Source organism: Hipposideros armiger, unplaced genomic scaffold, assembly GCF_001890085.2.
Source record: "Hipposideros armiger isolate ML-2016 unplaced genomic scaffold, ASM189008v1 scaffold_80, whole genome shotgun sequence".
In the NCBI taxonomy this organism is placed as follows: Eukaryota; Metazoa; Chordata; class Mammalia; order Chiroptera; family Hipposideridae; genus Hipposideros; species Hipposideros armiger.
In genome coordinates, this window is record NW_017731430.1 from 3823492 (window position 1) to 3836935 (window position 13444).

The following is a 13444-nucleotide window of genomic DNA, read 5'->3' on the forward strand; positions in this document are numbered from 1 at the left end:
AAGCTGTTGTCCATCCATGTACAGCAAAACTGCAAGCTCTGAAGGATATGGCAAACAACAGTACTAGGAGACATTCAATGGGAAGCTAGACTGATCTGTGCTCTTCAGATCTGTTCTGGGAGAGTAAATAAAAGAATATTTGTAAAATACGCAACGCAGCGCTGGGCACAATGTATATGTGCGGTGTGACAAGTGATAACGGAGAAAGCTACTGATTCTCACGTTTCTCCTATGATAGACTCAAGATGTGGATTGGGTCTAAGATACAGGGCAGTGGCTATCAGAGGTTGTCACTGGGATAAAAAGAGAATTGGGAATCAAGGCATGGACTGATATCATGGCTCAAATATCAGCACCTACCCTACAAACGGGGCCCCACACAAAATTGCAACAGAAAAGGAATGCCTGCTCACAGCTCTCCCCCAAGCCACTCTCCACAGATACCCTGATTCTCTCTGACTATTCAAAGTTGTAAATTTGTGATACAGATAAGATCTATGTTTCCCACAACTCACCTGTGACCCAGAATTAGCTGTTCCTTTCTAATCAGCCCCCTAATTTCAAAATCTCAGCTCTTAGGAAATCTGATTTCATAATTGGTCATGAGATAAGGACTTTTAGGTTTAACGTCTCCTCCTCAAGATGTTTTGTTAACCTAAGCAATCTTTAATTGGTTAAATATTTTAATGTTTTGGGGAACTACTCCCATGAGCTGTGGAATATTCACTCGTAACCATTAGCAACTCAGAAAAGGTTAAGTTTCTGTGTGTTCCTGGAGGGCTGTTGTTTCCCAGAGCTTTATGAGAGAAAAGGCAAAGATACAGGGTTTTTGGAAATTATATATCCATTTATGTCTCTGCAGGGTTTATCGCTCTCTCTTGGTAGAAGGACTTAGAAAATTCAGTTAAATTCAAATAAATTATTAAGTTTTTTCATAATTATTTAAGTTACTCAGTTTTTCTAAATTAATGTGTACGTTTAATATAATTCTCAGTCTTAAATAATCTCAAGTGGATTTTCTTTTTCTTGGAGCATGATGGAAATTGCTAGTAAAATGAATCTAGAAAAGTAAAGAGGCAAGAATATTTAAAAATGCATGAAAGGCGGAGTAATGAGTGTGTAGCAACATATAAACTATTACAGTTCATTAAGATTAAAGCTAATGAAAATTGTATGTATTTTAGACAGATGTACAAACGTCTAGGCAGATGTACAAGTTAAAGAACAAAATAATAAATTTAAGGATAACACTATACACACATATTTATACACAAATTTTCTATATGTTTATATATGCTTATAATACTGTGAATATATATATATATATATATATATATAGTTAAAACAAGCATCATAAAAATGTAAATAAATAGTGCCAGGACCATTTATTAGCATTGGAAAAAACATAGGCCAATACAACAAACGTTACTGTACAAATGTTCACTTAAAATGTTTAACTGAAAACCACAGGAAACAAGCCAACAAGTTACAAAACTATGAAAAAAAATTTAATATGTGTAGAACTTTGGAGGGCTAAAAACTTTTCTGAAATGATAAAATCACAAAGGAAAATATGAACAAATTTGGCCTTTTAAAATTGCTGAAGAGTAAATAACATAAAATAAAAAGAATGCGGCCAAAGGACAATGTTTGCCACAAATGTTAATGTTATATAAAGAATTCTTATAAAGGGAAGACAATAGAGACAAAAGGATGTGTGTGTGTGTGTGTGTGTGTGTGTGTGTGCAACTAAGACAAAAGGAAATACCTTTTAGATATTATAAACCAGGCAAGGAAAAACCATCCTGTTATCTTCTAGTCAAAGAAATGCAGATTAAAATAGCACGAAAGTAGTCTTATTAAATAAGGCAGATATTATTTTCTCTTGTTTTGACACAGTGCTATTATTATTGATATTCTTGGTGCCTGTTTAAGTTGATAGAAATCATCCAGAGGAAGAAAACTAGAAATATCTTTTAAAACTATAAAAACAAATTTATTTTTTGATCCAAAAATCAAATTTCTTGAAACTTTAGGCATATAGATATTCTCTGATTCTAAAATGAGACACGATCTTTAGAGAAAAACATTAAAAAGTAAAGAATAAGAAGAAAAAACATTAGTAATCTTCTATACCCCCACATATGGAATTAGCCACAAATAAAATTTCCTTGATATTTTTATATGTATACAAAATGTTGTGTTGCTGAGCTTGTAATGTATAAATGTGTGTGTCTAATGCAGTTTTTGCTTTACTTTGGGCAAGAATCATTTTAATGATATATAATCCTCTATGGTGCCTCCATGCCATGATTTATTTCACCATTTTATTTATTTTTGGACATTGAGGCGATCTTCAAATTTCTACTGTTTAAATAATAATGCTCTCTATAATAGCAAAAGTTCAAAAACAATCTAAAAGTTTGATAGTATGAATGGTTAAAATAGAATACATCTAGCTATAAAATTTAATAACAACCCTGCAGTACAATGGAAATATGCTTATGATACAACATCTATCCATCAAATTGCAATTCAGAGTTGAGCTGTTCTAAGAAACTTCACGCGGTACATGACATCGTACGGGCATTAAATGTTCACCTCACTCCCATTTCAGGGGTAGGAATTCCAGGTTCACCTCTGCTCTGACCTCAGTTCCACAATGCCTCTTTTTCAGGCACCCTGTGGGCACCCAGAAAATGTCAATTATATGACTGACTGTAAGTCAGTCTGCCAATGGGAAAATGAAATAAAATGAACACAGCTTTGCTCATCTCTTTTGCTTCTAGGTAGTGGTTTTCCTTCCTCAGGCATACGTTTATCCTGGGCTTTTGGGTTAGAAACACACGATTTTCAAATGATTTGGGAAAGGTACCACCTTAATTCTAGCAGGAGGATACAGTTAGAGAGCAAAAGTTCAGTGCAACGAAGTGAGCGCTATAAATGTTTCCGGTTCCCGTTCACCTGGACGTACAGACTATCAGAGTTCATCTCAAGAGCCAGCATTTCCATCAGACGACACCTGTGATAGCAGAGGGCAGTCAGACATGCTTTTAACATTAATAGCAAATTAAAATAGAAAAGAATGCCTAATTCTTCTCTTGAAAATAAAGAGAGTTTACTACATACAGCTTACAAGCTATGAAAACTGGGTTTAATTTCAACAAGAGTAATCCACTCTGAGAAACTATTTTTTGTCTCTAGTGCTGAGAAAGCCCTTAAGTAACACTATACAAGGTGACGTTAGATCGGAAGTCTCCATTCATTTTTCATGTCATTCGTTTCATTCGTGAAAGAAATGGGGTAGATATAAGAGTGCTTGTTCTCTCTCCTGTAGTGGCTTTCGTGCAAGTGCGGCAGGACAGCTATGCTCTTCCCTAGAAAGCGGCACTTTTGCTGCCCACACCCTCCTGGGCTATCTGGACTGGGCTACAGTCTTTCCAAGCATCTATACTTTGCTTGTAACTGTCATCAGACAGGGCACCTGGTAGTCACACACGAAGTCACAAGTTACCCCAGTCAAACGACGAGGAAGGCATGGAATATTCGTGATTCCTGTCGGTGTTGAAGGGAAAGATTTGGGCCTTTCTTTTGCTAAAACTGTGGATGGCACTGCCCAGCAGACTTTGAAAGAAAGCAGAAAACTTAAAAATGAATGTGCGTGGAAAACTTAGCATAAATACTACTTCCTCTGTTGGAGAGATTTTGCTGTTTATAAGCGATTCACTGTTTACATGACTGCAGTGTATGAGCCTTGCATGTCAGTGTATGTATGTATGCACATAATTGTCCCTTCACGGAAATAGTATCCTTACTCAAGGGTCGGATGGAAAACATTCCTCTTCCTACAAACAAAGTGATGAGAGCTGGAATAAAAGAGGACTTTTTTGTTTTCTCAACTTATGATCATGCACACATACAAACACACATGCATGCACACATGCATGCACACACATGCACACGTGCACACGTGTGCGCGCACACACACAATAGTGACAAATGCACAGCTTTAAAAGGTTTAAATTTACTCTCTATGTGGGGGTGAGGGAGAAGGGGAAGGGATTACACAGCATAAATTGGTAACTACAATATTGCTACAGCGATATGAAAGACAATTCGGGGAGTATAATTAATAATGTTGTAAATATTTTGTAAGGTGTCAGATGGTCACATGTCTTGTTAGGGAGACCACTTCATGGATGGGGTAGAGGCTTGATCACTGCACTGTACACCTGAAGCTGATGTTGTATAATATTGTATGTCAACTATAAGTGAATATATATATAGTCACGGGACATGGAGTATAGTGTGGGAGTGGAGTCAAGGGAATTGTAATAGATATCTATGATATGGCGGAGAGCAGAGCGCTGGATTGGGGGGGGTTGTCAGTTTGAGGGGTAAAAAGTATAACTATTGCACTGTATTGTACAGCTGAAACTAATTTAACAAAATGTTTATTTCACAATAAAAAAAAGAAAGAAGAAGAAAAAAAAAAAAAAGCATGGCATTCCCAGTAGTCCACAGTACAAATTAAATGCTCAGCTTTACACTGTCAAATTAGTTTTATGGAATTAATATTTTCCCTACTTCTCTTATGTCATAATTTTGGTCACTAAATATCCATTGGACTGTAAGTTCCCTAAATAGAGAGACAGTATCTTGTTCACCATTGTAACCACAGCACATTTCAAAAATGTGAATCCCATGCCAGCTATAAAAAGAAAATTCTACTTGATTTTAAATGTTTTTTAGAGATTATTTCTACTACATAGAAACCAATTTATTAAAGTTTAATGCTTATATCCTCAACATGTTTATATAACCATAATGTTCTGAATTACAGCTCTGATTTTAAAGACTTCCCTCTCAGATTTGAGTCTACGTTGCTTCTTAAGATGGCTTTTGATTTGAAATACCATTCACGAGTATAACATGTCAAAAACAGAATTCTTCAAACAGCAAACCAAGAGACACTTAGAGCCACCAAAAGATCCAATGAATGTTTACTGAGCACTTACACAGTACCAGACCCTGTGCTATTTCACAGAATATTTAAAAAACCATTGCTTGACGTATTGCCCCCTGTTACTATAATGCCCACTTTATAGAAAAGAAAGAGTGTGTCTGAAGAGGTTAATAACTAGCCCAGTGTCACGCCACCGGTATTAACTGGGACTGGGATTCTGACCCCTTTTTTCCTGATCCTGATGCATAAACTCTTAGGGACTTGTTTCTATTGTTTGCTTAATAACAATTGTCACCTCTCGGGACATTCCCTGGTTCCGCCATGGAGGTTCCAGCAAAGTGTGTTTATCTATGTCCCGGTCTTCAGAGCGGCCTAGAGGGCGAAAAAAAAGTTATTTTTCACTTAACAAATCTGAATGGCCACTGATGGCATCAAAGACCTATGGCCCCCTGAAATCAGATCTTAAAGCAAATTTTTATGTATTTGGTTAACACCTATTGAGCACCTACTATGTGTAAAGCACTCTCCATACAGAAGCAGATCCCATAACTTTTGAATGAAGCAAAATATATTATTTCAACAGGATTTGTTCATGGATATAGCCAGTTTTCACATAATCTGCAATTCTTATGAGTAAATTAAACAAGCAATTTTTAGTGAAAGTCTTTTTAAATGAAAGGCAATGCCACAGAAATAATAAAAGTGTGAGAATATAGAAAGTTAGGCACTAAATCCTATCTAGGGAGTGTAAAGCAATAAGGTCCCCCACAGTACCATAGCTTTTATGCCTGATCTCATGCAACGCCAAGAAAATGCACCCACCAGGACTAAAGAGTACAGCCTCGGAAAGGAGCACACCACCAATTAATGTCACACGTAACTCAGAACAGATACTTTCACATGGGTTAGTTGGGTTTTACGGAATTTGCGCATCTTTTTACGAAACTATCAGTAAGTTTATGCCACTGAGAGTGGTGAGGTCTACATACCCTATGTCCAACAGAAAACCTCAAAGGTTACACCTGCCACGTCCAGCGTTGTGACTTCTGTACCTGGGCTGTATGTAGATCCTCCTCTGACCCACCTACCCATCTGCAGAACAAAATACCCAGACAAAGTCAGTGGACCCAGGCCAAGGGTACTTTCTCCTTATTTCTTAGCTAAAAGAAGCAAACAAAGGACTTTCTCCTCCATTGATACAGGCTATATTTGTACTCCCTTGGGTTCAAAGGGAAAAAAAACAAAAACGTTTTTTACTAAGTGACTGCTAGCAAAGAAGCACAGCCGTGCTCAAAGACAGGGGAAATCCCGCCTCTAGTCCCGTCTGCTCTGTAAACGTGGGCAAGTTGCTTAACCTCTCTGTGCCTCAATTCCCTTCATCTGTAAAGTGGGGGTAATAACAGTGCCTCCCTCATCGGGGAGCTGCTTGGATGGATGTGACAGCGTAATGGAAGCCCTTATCACCAGGCCTGGCACAGGGGAGCACCCAATTAACTTTGCTTCCAATAGCAATGATAAAAATAGTGGCTAAAAGCCTCCCTGTCCCTACTTCCTATAAGAATTAATCAGTCTTTCTGTTCTGACCCCTCCCACCGCCATCCCCCAATCTCCTAGTAAATGAACTATTTTATTTCATATAAACATTTTCTGTGATCTTCCAAGAAGGGCAGGGTAATGACTAGACACAGGAAGGGACCCTGAGGACATGATGCTAAGTGAAATAAGGCAGCCCCGGAAAGACAAATCCTGCATGACTCCACTTATATGGAATACCTAAATGGTCACATTCATAGAAACAGCAAGGGCGATGGTTGCCAGGGGCCACAGGGAGGGGGACACGGGGAGTTGCCGTTCAATGGGTATAAAGTTTCAGTTATGTAAAATGAAAAGGCTCTAGACCTGGTGTACAATAGCGAACCTGTAATTGACAGTACTGTGCCATGCACTTAAAAACATGTGAAGAGGGTAGCTCTCATGCTATGTGTTTTTACTGCAATTAAAAAAGCAGCGTCCTGAGCTGTGAGGAAGATGTTAGGCCAGTGGTGGAAATGTGTGCTTCCTAGAACATCCCGGTTGTTTTTGGCCAGATCCCTAGGAAAAGAGACCCAGAAGATACTTTCAATACTTATATTAGAGTTAAAAGTTATCTGACACTTTGAGCCAGATTCTCCCGATCTGTCAGCGGCTGTCTGTTAGAGAAATTTTATGCCCGGAAGCACTTGGGGCACACAATAATTCGTAAGTGTGACTTCCCGGAACACCCACTTTACACAATACCAGCAGTAAGCATCCAAACTCCTAAGCTGGAACACACACGGATCAGCATACTGACAGGCTGAGGATTTTAAAGGGGCTGTGATTCCAGCAGTTTCAAAGCTATGTCATTTAATTGTATATCACTCTCATCTTTTCCCAAACATTTACTTCACAGACTCAGGAGGAGCATATCAATTGGTATTGCGGGGTTTAGGAAAACAATTTGTGGGTCTCCTGAATAGAAATGCTGACACGCTGGGCTATTATAAAAATTAAAAGGGGGTGGCAAGCAAGGAATACTGGTGGCAGACGCTGGAAATACATAGGAGGCTGATGGCAAGTTCGTGTCATGCATCCTGTCATTTCTGATCATACATCCACAGATGAGACTTCCCATAGGGAAAAAAAAAAGTCTGTCGGTGTGTTTGCTCACCATTTCAGTCCTGAATTCAGTCAGGGTATTTTCACTTCACTTATAAAATAATAGAGAACCAGGCACATCCTTTAAATGAAAACGACGATTAAACACTTAAAACGGGAGGGAGTCAGGGACTCCGACCTTTTAAGCAGACCAACGTTAGCACCATTTTTTGAGGTGATTTCTTTATCTTTGAATAAAAACATAGACGTCAAAAACAAAAACCTTAAAGACCGAACCTCTTACTGTTCAGCTTTACTGTGCAATTTTTCCAAATTCTTCGTATTATTGGACCTCTTCATTTTAAGATATTATAAAGTGTATTTCTCAACATCACAGGAGTTTTCTTGGCTATTAGTTGTCAAGGTCTTCAGGCAACAGAAATCTATAAGTCTTTTTAATCTAAAGATGTGAAAGAGAGTCCTTGCAAATCCAGTATCAGCATTCTGGATCCGTTTTAAAATAGATATGTACATTTGGGTACCTATCAAACACTTAATCAAAGATGACTCCTCCAGGCCATTTGCAAACTACGGTTCCATGTAGATATATGTCAGGGTAAATCAGGAGCCTTCAACTCACCGTTTGCCTAAACAAGGACGCCACAATCTTTGCCAGCTCCGTTTCCGCGAGGCCATCATCAATCCCCCATACTGCACTGTCTCCTCAAACGCAGCCACAGATTCCAATACTTGAAAGTACAGAGAACTGTATACATACAGCAAGTGTCTATCGGAGTTAGTAGTCCCCTTCACCTGGGGAGCGTATTTCCTTCTAACAAAACCTTCATAGCAATGCATCCATCGTGCTTAAGAGCTACCCTGTTATTGTCACACTTTATTGAAGACCTTTCCTATTAGCCTAGCAACATGAAATAGGAGTGGACAGTCCTTTTAAATGTGTGTACACATGCGGTGTGTATACAATGTTTATGAGTTAGCCAAGGTGGACTTTGGTGAATCAAATGCAAACGCAGATTCAAATGGCAGAGAACATTTTTTTTTCTCAATTTGCCGCTGCTGATATGTAGTTTGCTTTGATCTAAACCTGCTAACATTGTCCGAGTGGAAAGAGCAACAGCTACTCATTATTTTAGACTTATTCCTAATACTGAAGGTGTCTGCTAAAGCTAAAAATGAAACAAGTAAAATGAAATGTGCAAAATTATTTAATTTTCAATCCTCAACTTCAAATGGTATATTAAAATCAGGAAAAACATTTAAACCTTTCCCTTTTCTGGAATTATACTTTATAGTTTTGTATTTATTGAATGCATTCATGGGCTCCCTTAGGATGTGAAATGTATGGAAATATATGTGCATTACTAAAGAAAGAAGTAAATTTATTCTTTCCCCACATCATGCTCTTCTTTGCAGTAGAGGTTTTTAATTCAATACAGAGCTAGAATGAGATGGAGCCAATTTCCTGGTCTATATGTGTGACAAATGCTGAAAGTGGCACAAGATTAACAAATTAGTTGAAGTATAGATCTTAAAAGATTTTTTTTTCTATGTCTCTAAATCAAAATTCATACTTTATTTGAAATGAAGCCTTCTTTCGAATTCAATAATGACTAAGGGTCTTTTATTTCTCTGCATTTAAGATGAAAAGATGGGATATATGACAACATGCAAGCGATTCTTTAAAAGCCAATTTTGTTATTTGTAGGAAAACTTCCAACGATCAGATATCTGGAATATGAAATTATTGTAATTGTAATCTAGCGTCTTGGGTTTAATATTCCAACGTGTGATTTGGTAAAGATGAAAAATTCTTCCAAAATAAATAATTATACCCAAAATAAAAGCATAAAGTCAAAAGCAGAGGTAAGATTTATTTACTTGTGCTTTTTTTATGAGTCAAAATTATGTTTAATATGCTAGGTCCTAGATAAACATACTTGCTCTCCTGATAACATTTCTTAGCTTGGATTGAAGTAAAAACTGTCAGGCTGGGCGGTTTTACCCAACCTCAGAATCATGTGCTTGATATAATCCAGATATCTAACACCAAACAATAAAAACATCTGGGACAATAAACGCATGTTACAGTGATGGAATTGTTTAATTTGGGAGAAAATGGCTATGTCTGATAATCACATATGCAGGAATCGATGTCTCCTCTTTGTCAAGAAACTTTTATATTTTGCAACGGGTGAGGTTTCTGCGTTTTTTGTGGGGTTTTTTTTTTGGGGGGGAATCAATTTGTGAGGGGAAAGAGCTTTGGAAAAGATGTTCAGAAATAACGTGTTTTGGTTTGGGCTCGTTCAGCTGGGTTTAGAGCTTTGTCATACACAGTCCACCTGGTTTGCTTAGGCTTAAATTATCTAAAACTACAGCTTTTTAAAGCAAGCACAATCTTCCTTCTTGTACCCAAACACGGAAACATGCTTAAAATTCAAGAAGAGTGCGATGCAGGTTGTACGTCTCAGGCACCCAATCTCCTTTCACATATCTGTTCATGTTGACAGACTATGTCATAATACATCAACAGAAAGATCAGCGCAGAAGAACAAAATTTCATCGCCTGACAGCAAAAGGAAAACTGATTTTCAGTATTAAATTAGTAAAAATAGACCATTACCTCACTTCCAATAAGCCCCGCTACCTTTAGAAAATAAGGTGCCTGCTGTAATCACAAGTATATGCAAAGGCTATTAGGCTTATTTATATGTTTGGTATCCCCCTTTCACTGACAGCCTATTTTCATTTTATTTTGTATATGCTTTTTAATACATCTTGGAAGCACCTTAGAAATTTTTTTAAATTTTCTTAATGAGGCATACAGTATGACAGATGTAAAAATATATGTCTCCCGACTGTTTGGAGACACGCTTTCCTGTATTAATCATCAGGACATACCTATTGACCATTAAAGTGGAAACGGTCTTTAAACTTCTGTGAAAAGTTCGGTACCTTTTCCATAGAACCCCTTGCTCGGTTTGGACTGCAGCCAAACTTGAACAATACCTGGACTAAATAATGTCTTTTGCAGCCTAGGCTATCATCTGCCACTTAGGCTTTAATTTTGCCCCTGTTTGAACACCCTGCACCATATGCACTTCTCTTTTGTCTATTATCTTCGAGTTGTGCTATTCCCAAATATTGACATCATCTACTTTTATCAGCATTAACTGCTCTGAAGCTTCCCAGGCCTGTGCTCAGCTCTATTTCTTTCTATTGATTATCTTCCTCACTCCAGCAGGTAGCTAGCCAGCGAGGCTAGCCTGAGAAATAGCTTCCAGTGACTTTATACGCACAATTTACACGGAATTGTTTAAAGAAGATATTAGCCTCCATACAAGCCAGGGAACCTCATTTAGTCAATACTGCACAATCCCGCTGCTGGCACCCTGTCACATGTTAGCCCTTACAGTCAGCTGCTGTCCCCAATCTGCACATTAGCCATAGTATTTAGTTTCATATTAAAATGAAGCCGGGTTGGGGTTTTTTTTGTGTGTTTTTTTTTCGCTTTTGCTTTTCTTTTTGAAATCTTTTCAGTCGACGTTTTACATCACCTCACTGAGCCATGTGATAGTAATATATTTTGAAATATAAAAACCTGAGATTAAATGTTTGATTTTTGACAGTGTTCTTAAATATAATAAATTCAAAAGGAAATACTGTTAAGTTAAAATGGAGTGTTTTTCATTAAGTCCAATCAAATGGTAGACAACAAAGGATCTTTTATTTGAGAATATGAAGTGAAAATGAAAACCAGAAAACCTTGACTAAGAAAAGGTCCAGCTAAATTATGTTGGAAGGAGGTATCCAGATTGAGCCTCGGTGTTTCTTTTGCTAAAAGGGGATTAAACTAAAATATATTATAAAGAAATATTTTACAAAGCAGCAAAACTTAATGCTTTTGGAAATGAAAAAAAAGGTCTGAGGACAGTTGGCTTTGAAAATCACTCGAAAGAAAGATCACATATGAAAAAAATTGCTGCAGCATCTGAACTTTTCTTATAATCATAACAGGGAAATGTTTTTTGGGGGGAAAGTAACGCAAGTTCCCATTTTCTCTTCCATGGCAATGCTGTAAAATTCTAGGAGTGTTTACATTTCAGAATTACCCCACCTTAAACTACTGGTTTATGACAGTTAATGAGATGATATCCAAATGTTGAAAACAGGAAAATTCTAATGAAAATCTAAATGTGAAATATAATATAATGAAATGACTAAGCAACCTAATACTACTCTGAATGTTTGTGCAAATATTGCAAAATGAACTGCAATACATTAAAATTCTTCAGTGCTTGTGTAATACGTGAGTGAAGGTTTACATATAAAAGCTTCAGCTATCAAAAAAAGGGATCTTTATATCATATGATCCTAAATTTTCTACTTGAAAACATCACTGATTCCTTGGAGTGCATTCTGAAAAGTTGTTGTTAAATGTATTTGCATATTTCTTGGTAAACTGAAATAGGTACTAATCAAAATAGTCTATTTGTCATAAAATACATCTTCTAACTTTAGTAGCTGAGTGACAGAAAGATGTGGGGAACAGTTTGGGAGATTTTTAAGGATTGTATATCTTTTTCATAAGGAAAAGTAAGAACTGCACAAAATGACAATTTTAAATTAGTGATATTAAATAATAGCAGCATTTTGAAAAATAACATAGGAAAGCAATGAAAATTACATAACGAAGTATTGTAAATATTTCAGTTTTTTCTCTTGTTTACTATAAAATGTTAAAGGTGATTTTTGTATGACCATTCCCCTCATTTATTTTCTTTTTAAATATAACTAGTTGGGAGCTGGAGCTCTGAATCCAAGAAAAGACATGTTAAAAGATGGCCAGTCTATCCAGACCGTATATCTTCTCACACATTTATTGCAAACTGACACTCATATAACAGCTTTTTTTTTTTTATCACAAAGATTCAACAAAGAGCAGTTCTAGTACCAAGGGAAAATCAGACCCCAGAAGACAGAGAAATGCCATAACTGCATATTTAGGCTGCATGCATGCAGGTATGGCAAAGATAATTGTAATATCTATGTGTATGACAGCATTTTACCATTTAAAGAAGTCAATAATCTAAATATGATAGTATTTAGGTCTAATTGTGTATGCATATGCATATATATATGTATATATATACATATATATATATATATAAATCTGAAATGCACAAATATAAATTCCAGCCCAAACTGAAATACACTGACATTATTAGTCTTTTTCAGTTTAAGATATTCTTTGATGAGTATGTATTTATATATTAAGTATATCTCTACCAACTACATTATAAGAGTTTCATGCTAGTCCATTTACCGTATGATATTCTTACATTAAATAAAATTGTGTGCTTTATATATTCACTTAGATATAAGAACATTCTCAGTGAAGTAAATATAAGCACAAATAATGCACACAGATTAAGGTAAGTTTGTAAAACCAACAGCAACAAAATAGTCTGATAAACATTTCAGGTAAATATAAATGCTGACTTTTTTTTCCCCAAGAAACTTTCTAAATTAACCATAAGGCTTTAACTGTAAGGGAGTATTATTTTCAAATTATGTCAAAACATAAAATTCTCAAACAATGATGTTACATAGTAACTTTAAAAAGCGAATTTGTTAAAGCACTTTTGATTACATTTTTAAAATATAAAGGAAATTATTTTTGTTTTCTTAGTTTATTAAGACCCACCTATAGAGGAAAACATAATTCTAGATCTATAATTTTTATAAACCTATGAACATTCATATTTATGATGCATATCAAAGATTAATATTTAAGATCTATAATTACCACTTGCATAGATTACCAAGATGATGCCCAAAATT

The 13444-nt window shown here is 36.3% G+C and overlaps 1 long non-coding RNA gene across 2 annotated transcripts in view; it reads right to left on the reverse strand.

Moving 5' to 3' along the window:
* Positions 1-1380: 1380 nt before the first annotated feature.
* The window catches only part of LOC109383286 (uncharacterized), a 21238-nt gene continuing 9174 nt past the window's right edge, over positions 1381-13444 (reverse strand). For both annotated transcript variants that reach the window (XR_002124151.1, XR_002124150.1), the window contains exons 2-4: positions 5956-6058; positions 5262-5338; positions 1381-3022 (exon numbers count right to left, since the gene is read on the reverse strand). This is a non-coding gene — a long non-coding RNA (uncharacterized LOC109383286). The remainder of the gene's footprint in view (positions 3023-5261; positions 5339-5955; positions 6059-13444) is intronic.